The 13,686-nt window shown below is 40.3% G+C and overlaps 1 protein-coding gene across 2 annotated transcripts in view; it reads right to left on the minus strand.

The window, feature by feature from the left end:
* Positions 1-13,294, minus strand: part of trpc4b (transient receptor potential cation channel, subfamily C, member 4b) — a 98,300-nt gene extending 85,006 nt beyond the window's left edge. The window contains exon 1 of one of the 2 annotated variants that reach the window (XM_043692114.1): positions 12,233-13,294. The gene's annotated coding sequence lies outside the window, so the exon portion shown is untranslated. Of the gene's footprint in view, positions 1-10,166; positions 10,398-12,232 lie in introns of those variants that run through there. The other variant, XM_043692115.1, reaches the window with a different exon arrangement.
* Positions 13,295-13,686: the final 392 nt, after the last annotated feature.

A 13,686-nucleotide genomic window follows, 5' to 3' on the forward strand; every position in this document is an offset into this window, starting at 1 on the left:
AAGATCATTGCCAGCGGTACTGCAATTTCCTCTCTTGCTTCCCACATAATCCTAGGATATATCCCGTCAGGCCCGGGGGACTTGTCTATCCTCAAGTTGTTCAAAATGTCCAACACATCTTCCTTTCTAACAGGTATCTCTTCTAGCTTACCAGTCCATTTCACACTCTCCTCTTCTACAATACGGTCCCTCTCGTTCATAAATACTGGAGAAGTACTTGTTCAAGACCTCTCCTATCTCTTCCGACTCAATACACATTCTCCCACTACTGTCCTTGATCGGACCTACTTTCCCTATCACTGATCTTGGCATCTGAAATAGGAACAATTTTTCCTTGTATACTTTCTCAAAATCTGTCATAATCTTGCATACCTTTCTCAGTCTAATATCAATCTCCCTTGCTCCAAGACTAAAGACCATAAGATAGAAGAGCAGAGTCAGGTCATTCAGTCCATCAAATCTGTTCCGCAATTTGTCCGTGGCTAGTATGCTTCTCAATTCCGTTCTCCCGCCTTCTCCCTGTAGCCTTTGATCCTCTTAATAATCAAGAACATATCTGTTTTCAACACGCTCAATAACTTAGCCTCCACTGTCCTCTGCAACAGTGAGTTCCACACATTAACCACCCTCTTGAAAGGTGTATCACCTCATTTCAATTCTAAAGGGTCGTCCCTTCACTCTAAGGCTTTGCTTTCAGGTCCTAGTCTCTCTTGCTAGTAGAAACATCTTCTCCATTTCCACTCTATCCAGGCATTTCAGTATTCTGTAAGTTTCAAAATCAGATTCCCGTTCATTCTTCTAAACTCCACCCATAGTCCTCAACCACTCTTCATTCGACATGGCTTTCATTCCCAGATCATTCTTTTAAATCTCCCCTGGAACCCCTCCAAGGCCAGCACATCCTTCATGAGATTTGGTGGAATCAAAATTACTCAGAATATTCCGAATGCAGTCTGACCAGAGCCGAATACAGCCTCAGTAGTGCATCCCTGCTCTTGTATTCTAGACTTCTCAAAATGAATGCTAACATTGCATTTGCCTTCCTAACAGCCAACTGAATCTGCATGTTAACTTTAAAAGAATCCTGAACTCAGATTCCTAATTGCAGTTGAGTTTCAGATTTTCGGAGCATTTCCCATTTAGAAAGTAGTCTACACCTCAATGATTCCTATCAAAGTGCATAACCTCACACTTTCCGACATTGAATTCCATCTGCTACTTCTTTGCCCACTTTCCAAGCCGGTCCACCTTCTTCTGCAGCCTCCCCCATCTTCAACATTATCAGTCCCTCCAAGGGAAATAACACTAGCTTCTTCTTTCTAACCCTGTAGCTAAAATGCCATCACAGGAAGCAATCTGCTAAATCTCCTCTACATCACCTGACATCTTTCACGTCTCATCAAGTGCTATGACCAGAACTTGACACAATACTGTAGTCAAAGCCTAACCAGAGCTTGATAGAGGTTCAGCATATCATTCCTTCTTCTGTAATCAATGCTTCTATTTTTGGACTTCAAGATGTCTCACTGCTTCTCTCAATATCTCCCACTGTCTTTGAAAATCTACAACAGGCACCCCCAGGTCTCTCTGCCCCGCATACTTTTTACGAATTGTGCTATTAAGTTGATATTACCTCTTTCCACCAGCTTTCAAATTTCACTAACTGCCATGGCGAGATTTAAAGCCAAGAGTTCAGCACATTAGCATGGGGTTTGGAATTACTAAACCAGTGAGATTACTGCTATAACACCGCCTCCCAACATAAAGCTAACGGTGGCTTTTTGCTGGAACTGTCCTTAGATTTTTCTAAATCGACCTATTCAGAAACATTACACCAAACAACTGGAGCAGGTGGGATTGGAAGTACAGGCCTGCTGCCTCAGAGATAGAGACACAAACCCTTCAAAACTGTGCTTACACCCTCACTCATTTCAAATAAATGCATGACAATTAGTACTTTTGCTATCTCTTCCTCTGTCAGTGTAATTAATTAACATCATGTCACACAGGTATAAATTATGATTTGGAGATGCCGCTGTTGGACTGGGTGTACAACATTAAAAATCACACAACACCAGGTTATAGTCCAACAGGTTTTAAGTTTTGTGCATTACAATGAAAGAAGTGAAACTATCATGGTCATTCTAACAGATGAGAAACTCAAGAAACAATCAAGGTATTTTTTAATGTATAATTTCAGTTACATCACACTGTAAACATTTGCTATAAATTCTGTGTCTTACAATTGTGTACTCCACAATCACCTGATGAAGGAGTGGCGCTCCGAAAGCTAGTGTTTCCAGTTAAACCTGTTGGACTATAACCTGGTTTTGTGTGATTTTTAACTAGGTATAAGATAGCAATTAGCAAATATCTTTTCAGCCAATTAACATGGATAAAAATTAAACAGTCTCAAGTATTGGTTAATTTTTAAAAAAATCTTTTTTGTTACTTTTTCTCTCCCTCTCTTCCATTCTTTTTGACCCCACTCACTCTCTTCCAGCTTAATGCAGTCTCTAAAGTTTATATAGTGCAAATGCCACAACAATTGTACCAGCCTCCACCACTTCCTCTGGCAGTTTGTTTCATAAATATACCACCCTCTGCATGAAAACGTTGCCCCTCAGGTCCATTTTAAACCTTTCCTCTCTCACCTTAAAACTATGTCCTCTACTTTTGGACTCCCCTACCCTGACAAAATACCTTTTCTATTCACGTTATCTCTGCCTCTCATGATTTTATGAACGTCTATAACCTCAGCCTCCGACCTTCCAGGGAAAAATGCCCCAGTTGTCAGCATCTCCCTACAGCTCAAACCCTCCAATCCCAGCAACATCCTTGTAAATTTTTCTGTACCTTTTCAAGCTTAACATCCTTCCTATTGCATTGGATTTCTCTTTCACAAACAAATGCAAAGTACTTTCTTTGAAAAAAGATGCAAGAGATCATAAGATTTGAGAAATGTATATTCCTTTTTGGATCTGCTGATTGCCACAGAAATGGCAAAACTATTACGTGGATGTCATATTGAGGCTGTACAGACACTAGTTAGGCCACTTTTAGAATACTGCGAATAGGTCTGGTCAGCCTGTTGTAGAAAGGATGTTGTTGGTTTGTGTATGGAACAATCTACCAGAGGAGGTGGTGCAGGCAGGTACAATTACAACATTTAAAAGGTATCTGGATGGGTACATGAATAGGATATGGGCTAAATGGTGGCAAATGGGACTGGATCAATTTAGAATTTCTAGTTGGTATGGACGAATTGGACGAGGGGTTTGTTTCCATGTTGTATAACTATTATTGAAATTAAAATATAAATTGTACTTTGCTAAACAGTATATTTCTGTAATCAAGGTGGCATACTATTAATAAATTAGCGAGTTTTGAGAAGATTTGTAGCTCAGGTTCAGGTTTGGGATGTAAGTTTGCTCGCTGAGCTGGAATTTGTTTTCAGATGTTTCGTCACCGTACTAGGTAATATCATCAGTGAGCCTCCGGTGAAGTGCTAGTGTTATGTCTTGCTTTCTATTTATGTGGTTAGGTTTTTTTGGGTTGGAGATGTCGTTTCCTGTTCTTTTTCTCAGGGGGTGGTAAATGGGATCCAAGTCAATGTGTTTGTTGATCGAGTTCAAGTTAGAATGCCATGCTTTCATGAATTCTCATGCATGTCTTTGCTTGGCTTGTACTAGGATGGATATGTTGTCCCAGTTGAAGTGGTGTCCATCTTCATCTGTATGTAAGGATATTAGTGAGAGAGGGTCATGTCTTTTTATGGCTAGCTGATGTTCTTGTATCCTGGTGGCTAGTTTTTGCCTGTTTGTCCAATGTAGCATTTGTTACAGTTCTTGCAAGGTATTTTGTAGTTTTGCTTGTTGGCTGTAGCAGGGAGGAGGAATTGCTGAAGGCCTTCCCGCACTTGGGACAGCTGAAGGACCTCTCACCGGTTTGGACCCACCGGTGAACCATCAGGTCAGAGGATTTGGTGGAGATGAGTATAATTACAACATTTAAAAGGCATCTAGATGGGTACATGAATAGGAAGGATTTAAAGGGATATGGGCCAAATGCTGGCAAATGGGACTAGATCAGTTTAAGATATATGGCCAGCATGGAAAAGTTGGACCAAAAGGTCTATTTTCATGATTATAACTTTGACTCTCATTAAAAGATCCCTGTATACCCAGATACAACTTAGTGAAACTTCTCTGGATTGCCTCTAATGCCAGTATATCATTCCACAGGGCCAAAACTGGTCTCGTATTCCAGAACCATAAATTCCCGACACTGTGGGAAGAGGCCATTTTGGCCATTGAATCTGCATCAACCCTTTGAAGGACATTCACGCAGTTACAGTCCCCTTACCCTGCCTCCATATTCCTGCATTTACCATGGTTAAAGCCAGTACAGGGCAATTTAGCATGGCCAATCCACCTAACCTGCACATCTTTGTGCAGTGGGAAGAAACCCAAGCAGACATGGGGAGAACATGCAAACTCCACACAGGCAGTTGTCCAATGCTGGAATTGAACCTGAGTCCCTGATGCTGTCAGGCAGCAATGCTAACCACTAAGCCACTGTGCTACCCTACAATGCCACCCTGTTGCTAGTGTGGTCTGACTAGCATCTTCTTTGTTTTCACCAGACATCATTACTTTTATTCTCCATTCACTTTGTAATAAAGACAAACATTCCATTTGCCTTCCCCATTCCTTGCTGAACTTAGATGCTAGCTTTTTGTGATTCTTGCAGAAAGGGAGGACCCCCAGAACCCTCTGTGCTTCAGCTTTCTGCAGTATTTCTCTATTTAAATAATATTCAGCTCCACTATTCTTCCTGCCAAAGTACATAACCTCAGATTTCCCAATTTATATTCCATCTCCCATGATTTTTATCCATTTACATATTCCTTTGTAATCTTTGTAAATCCTCACCACTGGCCTTCCCACTTATTTTTGTATCATTAACAATAGTACATACACTCTCGTCATCCAAGTCATTGACCTAGCATTAAAATAAATTGTGGCCAGAGCAGGGATCTTTGTGACACTCCACTGGTTACATGTTTGTCATCCTGAAAATGCCCCCCTTTTTCCTACTCTGTTTTACTTAGTTAGCCAACCCTCTATTCCAAGCAAATATACTATCGCAACACCACGGGCCCTTATCTTGTAAAACAGCCTTGCGTACTGTACCTTTATAAGAACATAAGAAATAGGAGCGGGAGTAGGTCATCCAGCCCTTCGAGCCTGCTCTGCCACTCAATAAGATCATGGCTGATCTTTTCATGGACTCACCTACCTTCGTCTCTTTGTCAATTACTGCCATGTTATTAGTGTTCTCCATTGTGAAGACCGATACAAAATACATGTTCAATGCCTCGGCCATTTCATCATATCCCATAACTAAATGCCCCCTCTCATCCTCTAAATGGCAAACATTTATTTTAGCCACTCGTTTTCATTTTATATATTGATAGAAAATTTGCTATCTGTCTTTATATTCTGTGATAGTTTTTTCTCATGTTCTATCTTACTTTTCTTTATAACTCTTTTTGTGGCATTCTCTTGACCTTTGAAGTTTTCCCAAACTTCTAGTTTCCAGTTGTTCTTGGCCACTTTGTTTGCCTTCTGTTTCAATTTGATAGCTTCCCTTATTTCTTTTGACACCCATGGCAGATTATCACTTTTCCTACAGTGCTTCTTTTCCACTGGAATATAATTTTGCTGAGCACTTTGGAAAATTGCTTTGAAAGTCCTCCATGGCTCGCCAACTGCCCCACCATAGAATCTTTGCTTCCAGTCTACTTTAGCCAAGTCCTCCCACATTTTATTGTAGTCTCCCTTGTTTAAGCACAGGACCCTGGCATTGGATTTTATCTCTCACTCTCCATCTGTATTTTAAATTCAACCATACTGTGATTGCTCCTTCCAAGAGGATCCCTTACGATGAGGTCATTAATTATTCCTGTCTTATTACACAGGACCAAATTTAGGATAGCTTGCTCCCTTGTCAGTTCCCTTACATACTGTTTAAAAAAACTATCGCGGATACACTCCTCCTCAAGGCTACTCTGACCGAACTGATGCAACCAATTGACATGTAGATTAAAAGTCCCCATGATAATTGCAGTACCATTTATACAGGCTTTAGTTATTTTTTTGTTTCTGGCCCGCCCCAGTGTGATGGTATTATTTTGTGGCCTACAAACTATGCCTATCAGTGACTTTTTCTTCTTAGAATTTCTAATTTCCATCCAAATGGATTCAACCTTATTCTCCATAGAACCTCTATCATCTCTCAGCACTGCCCTGATGTCATCCTTGAATATCAGAGCTACACCACCTCCCCTATCTTCCTGTCTGTCCTTCCGAATAATCTGATACCCCTGAATATTTAACTCCCAGTCGTGACCATGCCGTAACCATGTCTCCGTAATGGCTACTAAACCATATGCATTTACGATGATTTGTGCCTTTAACTCATCGACCTTGTTACTAGTGCTACGAGCATTCAGATAAAGTGCCCTTATGCTGGTTTTCATACCGTCATGGTTTCTAACATCTCTCATAATATATCCTGAGTTATCCTTCATTTTTACAAAGGAAACCCTAATGAATGTCTTTCGTACAAATATTGTTACCTCCTCAAAGAAATGCAATAATGTTTTTTGAGGCATGATTGCTCCTTCATGAAATCATGCTGACTTTGCTTGATTATGTTATTAAGAGCCTGGATGACATACACATAAGGTTCCTCTGATCCTCAGTTCTTACGGTCCTCCTGAAAATAATTTATTCCCTTGCACTTTTGTCCTGCCCAATTCTACCACCTCACACTTATCCAGATTGAATTTCATTTGCTGTTGATCAGCTTGTCGATATCCTCATGTAATCTAAAGCTATCATCCTTACTATTTACCATCCCAACAACTTCTGTATCATCCACAAAATTACTGATCAACTCTCCTACATTCAGATCTAAAATCATTTATATATGTACCACAAACAGCGAGAGCCACAGCACTGATATCTGTGGCACTCCACTGGACACAAGCTACCAATCACAAAAGCAACGCTCATGCTTCACTCTCTGTTTCTTGCCGTTGTGACAATTCCAGATCCAATTTGCCAAATTTCTTTGGATCCCATGGGCTCTTAGCTGTGCTATCAGTCTCCCAAGTGTGGCCTTATCAAAAGCCTTGGTGAAGTCCAGGTAGACTAAATCAAATCACTAAATTGCTGCTGTCATCTACACATCTGTCACCTCTTCAAAAAAGTCAAACAAGTTAGTCAGACATGACCACACCTTAACAAAACCAGGTTGACTTTTCTTTATTAATCCCTGTCTCACCAAGTGGAGATTAATTCTATCCCTCAGAATTACTTCCAATTATAAGTATGTAAGTTACCCTGCTGAGCTGGAAGGTTTGTTTTCAGACATTTTGTCACCATACTAGGTAACATCATCAGTGAAAGTGTTCGGTGAAGCACTAATGGTATGCCCTGCGTTTCTATTTATAGGTTTTTGTTACTTAAGGTGAGTGATATCATTTCCAGTTCTTTTTTCAAGGGAAGCTAGATAGGATTTAAATTGATGTGTTTATTAATGGAGTTCTGGTTAGAATGCTATGCCTCTAAGAATTCTCATGTGTGTCTTTGTTTTGCCTGTCCTATGATATGTGTGTTGTCCCAGTCAAAGTGGTGCCCTTCTTTGTCTGTGTGTATGGAAACTAGTGATAATGGGTCATGTCTTTTGGTGGCTAGTTGAAGTTCATGTATCCTGTTGGCAAGTTTCCTGCTTGTTTGTCCAATGTAGTTTTTTTTTACAGTTCTTGCATGCTTTCTAGTATATGATGTTAGATTTGCTGGTGGTATCTAATGGATCCTTTAGGCTCATTAGTTACTGTTTAAGTGTGTTGGTAAGTTTGTGAGCTACCATGATGCCAAGGGGTCTGAGTAGTCTGGTAGTCATTTCTGATATGGCTTTGATGTTAGATAATGTGGCTATAGTTTGTGGTTGCATTGTGTCTGCTTATTTGGGTTTGTTTCTGAGGAATTGGCAGATTGTGTTTGTTGGGTATCCGTTTTTCTTGAAAATGTTGTACAGATATTTTTCTTCTGCTTTTTGTAGTTCTAGGGTGCTGCAGTGTGATGTAGCTCATTGTAGTAATGTCTTGATGCAGCTCTGTTTTTTCTTTCAATGAGCTACATCACACTACAGCATCCTGGAACTACAAAAAGCAGAAGAAAAACATCTATACAATGTTTTCAAGAAAAATGGATACCCAATAAACACAATCTGCTGATTCCTCAGAAAGAAAACCCAACAAGCAGATACAATGCAACCAAAAACTATAGCCACTTTACCTTACATCAAAGACATATCAGAAATGATTTTCAGACTACTCAGACACCTTGTGTCATGGTAGCCCATCAACATACTAAACAGTGACTGATGAAACTAAAGGATCCATTAGATACCACCAGCAAATCTAATGCCATTTACAAGAAACCATGCAAGAACTGTAAAAAAACACTACATTGGGCAAACAACCAGGAAACTTGCCAACAGGATACATGAACTCCAACTAGCCACCAAAAGACGACTATCACTAGTTTCCATACACACAGACAAAGACACACATCCATTCTGCTCCTCAATTCAGTGAGATCATGGATGATTCGATAACCTTCAACTCCATTTTCCTACCTTTTCACCATCACCTTTGATTTCCAAACAATTAAACATCTGTACATCCCAGCCTTGATAATCCTAATACTTTCACTGTATTGAGAGCTGTTGCATTTATTCTCTCCCCTTCCCCTTGCCCGCCTTGATTTTGTCATATGATTATTTATTATTTTTGGAAAGCTACTGCCTTGTATCATAAAGACTGTTGTAAAGTATTTACTCCTCTGCCACCTCCTCGTTGTCTTTTGTTATTTCCCCGTCTCATTCTCTTTGGGGTCTATATTCACTTTTACCTCTCTCTTCCTTTTTATCATATTTAAAGAAGGTCAGTAATACTGTTAGTTTACTCTCAGAGTTTATTTTCTTCCTCTACTTTTTTTTGGTCATGGTCCATTGATTTTTAAAACAATTATAATCCTCTGGCTTACCACTGCTCTTTAACATATTGAACGATTTTCTTTCAATTTGATACTATCCTTAACTTCCTTGGTTAACCAAATTTCCTTGAAGGTTGTAGAAGCACCAAAAAACAAGTATCTAGAAAAAAATTGTAATTGTTAGGTTGTCTGTTGTGGTGAGTGAGAGAGAGAGAGAGAGAAAGAGGAGTAATGTGGCAAAATGAGTCATGGAAATCAGACTGCCTGGAAAGAGAAGAAAACTTAAGGCCAGACGAGAGAGAGTATCATAGACAAAGCAAGAAAGAAAGATGAACGGCTGACAGAAGAACACATATGGGAGGTTGATCACCTGGCATTGTAGTGACCCCAAACTGAAAATCAAACAAAGGAGGACATTGGCATTGCTATATTTAGCCAAGTAGTCATAATGCACATGCTCAGATTCCACTATCCAAATTTAACCCAGAGTCACCACTAGACACAAAGACCCAAGTCTATATCACGACTTTTAGGAGAGACTGAAGATTTTAAAAAACACTTGTAAATACATGAAATGGCACAACAATGATCCAGTGGGCAGTGCGAATGTCATTGCCAATTGTGTGTTTTTAAACAATTCTGAAAAGTTAATTTCAGTTTTCAGAAAAAATATCGAAAAAACGATCAGAAACCATTTTGAAGGAGTTTGTCAGATTTTATTATTCTAGGTATCTTATGAGTAGATGTATAGGGTTTCACATACACTTGTGAGTATCCGCCATCTGGTGTAGCACCCTTGATGTTGAAAACATACATTACACTGTTAGCTACGGTTAGAACTGGTACTGCAAGTACTCAAAATGAGTTTTCAATTGAACGCATGCTTCACGAAGCACTCATTCCCTCGATGAATTAAGAAAATATATAAAATACAGTAAAGCGTGCTGTGTAGAAATTATACTTAGATAGATTTCTCCACCCCTATATTTGCAAACGGTTGCAATAAATTACGAATGGTCCGCTCTCGCCGCTTATCGAGCTTTCTTTGAGAGTTTGCGTGCAAGGTGAGGGGTATTAGAAAGATGTTGCACTTACTTTCGTGAATGCACAGGCCACTTCGGTCGGGCAGAAACCGGAGTTATTTGCGGATCCACATCCGAAATTCTAACATTCTGAAATTCTAATGGGTCTCAGAATTGGGGCAACGAGCAATGAGCAGCTATCCGTAACATTCAGCGCTAAGTTCAAACATTCCTTGCGATTATTGGAAAGCCACTGAAATTGTGCACAGTGATTTGTAGAAGTCTGAGTGCTGCAGCACACAGCAATCCAGAAATTACGGAGTGACATTAGGCAACAAATGCTCAACGCTTTTAGGGGAATTCAGATACCATCAAACACGTTCCAAAAGTGAACTCTTCGTCACTATTACATTAAAGGGCATTAAAATCGGTTAATAGGTCCTTCGAAAATGTTCATCCATTATCATTACGCAGTAATAATGTTAACCCTATAGCATCAATTGCCACTTAAGCTTTTTTCCACTGGACTACATCAGGGGATTGATATTGGATGCTCCAAAATGGACTTTCGCCTTAATAGGCTCCAGGCTAAATATCAAAATCCTTCAATTGTTTGATAAAACCAATATTATAATCCAGCACACGTCTGATATTTCAAGTCCAATGGCTGGCCGAAATCCCGGCTTTAAAGAAAAACCGAAAAAACTGCGGATGCTTGAAATCAGAATCAAAAAATAGAAATGGCCGGAAGAACTCCGATCTGACAGCATCTGTGGTGGGAAATCAGAGTTCTTCAGTTCTGAAGAACGGTCGCTGGACCCGAAACGTTAACTCTGATTGTTCTCCACAGATGCTGCCAGACCTGCTGAGTCTTTTTTCAGCAATTTCTGGGTTTTTTTTTGTTTCTAAAATTTTACCTAACCCGGTTTAGGAATGACAGCTTTAAGCGTTACTGCTCTGTCTTCAAGATTCAGTGTTTGCCAAAGGGAAAATATCCAAAAGATTGGTTCATTTCATTCCCACCGTGGTTTTCCTCCGCCCCGCCTCCTTGTATAAGTAAAGCTATTTACTACACTGTGCGTTTTTTGAAAAGAATAAACAATTTGGAATACTTTCTTCGCTGGAGACGATAGCCCTGTACAGTTCCCAAGTAAACTGCTTCTGTCCTGCACACGATAATGAATTTGTTCTGTGGAAGTGAGTTATTGCGCTGAAGCTCTGCAAAATGTTTCTTGGAAGACCCATGTAGACATTGTTTAGGGAACAGATATACAATAACGAATTAACAACGAACCTGGCTGCTAACAAAGTTAACTTCAACACAGCCTTGTATTCCTCACTATGTGTCCGATTTAGCCAAGACTGACAGAGGCAACACCCATTTAAAACAAAAAGTTATTCCTTGATTTTACCAACCATGTCTATCCTGTCATATTACAAAACAATTCAAAACACAATGTGTCCTGTTTTATGTTTCCTCTGTTGATTCATAACTTTCTGAACTGATTCATAAATGCACATGATTTGACACAGTCGTTCGATTTTAATGGACTGCGTTATAAATAATGTATACATTCGTTCTTCTTTGGTTAAGTCATTGAACATACTGAACGGAATCCCCAAATTTAGCATGATTACCAGTGCAGGCAAAAAGGCAAATATTGAGAACGGGATACAGTAATGTCCAACGGTGGCGCCCTTCACCAACAATACAGCTTACAGCAGACATTGACGCACTGATATCATAGTTTAATCGTATGTGAAATGTCGACATAAAGTCAATGGACATTTATTATTCCGATAAACTAATCCTTTGGCGGAACGTATGTTAACTGGGAAATGTAATAAACTAAGGCTGGTATTTAAGGATGAACAATGTGGGGAAAAAAATCATTTCGGAATTCAACATAAGCATCAGATGCAATGGAAATTCTCTTTCTCCCCCATTTCCCAAACCTCCAACCCCCCCAATTTCACACAACTCTTTGGTCTCTGCGGGCACATGCGCTAGAAAAAAATACTAAAGTGTCCGAAGAAGGCGACAGAATCCAACAATTTTATTTAAAACAAACAATTTCCACCCAGCCCTTTTGTCACTTTGTACAATGCAGAAACAACAACCTGAAGATAACCACTTACTTGGTATTCTAAAGCCGCATCGTGTTATGTTTGTGTCCACAGGTTTGTTTGTTTTTTGGTACAGTATTCAATGTTTCACATCCTGACAATCGAATATCTGTTCAGGAGGCGTAAAATACACTTTAGTGGCCGGCTCTTTTTTCCGTGCCTTGAAACATTTTTTTTTGTCCCCCACTACCTCCTTTATTGTAAATAGGGAGCTCTCGCTTCAGGTGCTAACACGGTCCCCGCGAAACGACATTACCACATTTTCACGAGTGTCGGACACTTCAATTATTTTAACATTTATCATCGCGTTTTGTAATTCCAAACCCAACGAAGCGACGCACAAAGTGAGAATCTCTTCATTTGTACTTTCGCCAGAGGAGGAGGGGAGACACATAGGATGAGGCTGTTGAAGAAGAAGGAGGAAAAAAAGCAGCACCAACGTAGGCGTTAGGAACCCTCCTCGAAGCCTGGAGCTGCCTTCACTGTTCATTCGGCGTTGGGGGGAGGAGGGGGGGATGTGGGTGTTACTTGGTTGTAAGATGAGTCAGCAGTTGTCTCTTCTCTGGGTGCCTGGCCCCGGCTGACAGTTCGCTCCTTGCCTTCCCGCCCTCAAGCCCCGGCAATGCGCACGTGTACTGACACCACTGGCGGCGGCAAGACCAGGGGAACTCCCTCCAGCGTTTTCTCTCTGTCCCCTCCCTCCACTCAGGGGTGCTGAGCCAGGCAGGTTTCTCGCCGGCCTGGCAGAAGAACGTCGGATGGAAGACTTCCTTCCAAGAGCCAAAATAAACCGCCGAATCCCACTTTGGGGAAAACACATGCCCTTGGGGGAGTGCGCATGTTACATCCAATAAAGGAGCAGAAAGATCCAACACAGCAACTACAGGCTTCTCGCTTTAATTTGGGCAGCCGAGAACTCTTGAGGGGCAATTAGTGACTAACGAGTGAATGTCAGCACAGATGTGTTGAAAAAATGTTGTGTTGACTAACCTGTTATCATGGTGAGAGGTTGTGCCCCAGGCAAGGATCTAGAGAGACTCGTTGATAATATTTTTCACCTAATTTCTGCTAACTAATTACACCATTGAGGCTATGTACATCGACCAATTCTGAGATATGAACTCTGTGGCCAAATTTTCATTTCCAGGATTTTCATAATTCCAGGAAATTTCCACATTTCCATGTATCTTCATGATTCTGACATTTAGACATTTAGACATTCTGCAATGTCTAAAATATGGTTGTAGTTTCTGTTTGATTTGTTTAATATACCTTTTACCTTTTTTAACTGGCTGTCTAGCTATTACCACAATATTTGGTATGAAGGTGTGTGGACAAGCAATGAATTCAAACTATAGTCTTCAGCCGAGAAAAGAATTGTGTGACCGTGTTTTGTGGTGCAAGATGATAAATCAATATCTTAATTTTTCTTCAACAAGCACTCCACTCTTAACCTCTCCATTAAC

Source organism: Chiloscyllium plagiosum, chromosome 6 (assembly GCF_004010195.1).
Source record: "Chiloscyllium plagiosum isolate BGI_BamShark_2017 chromosome 6, ASM401019v2, whole genome shotgun sequence".
Lineage (NCBI taxonomy): Eukaryota > Metazoa > Chordata > Chondrichthyes > Orectolobiformes > Hemiscylliidae > Chiloscyllium > Chiloscyllium plagiosum.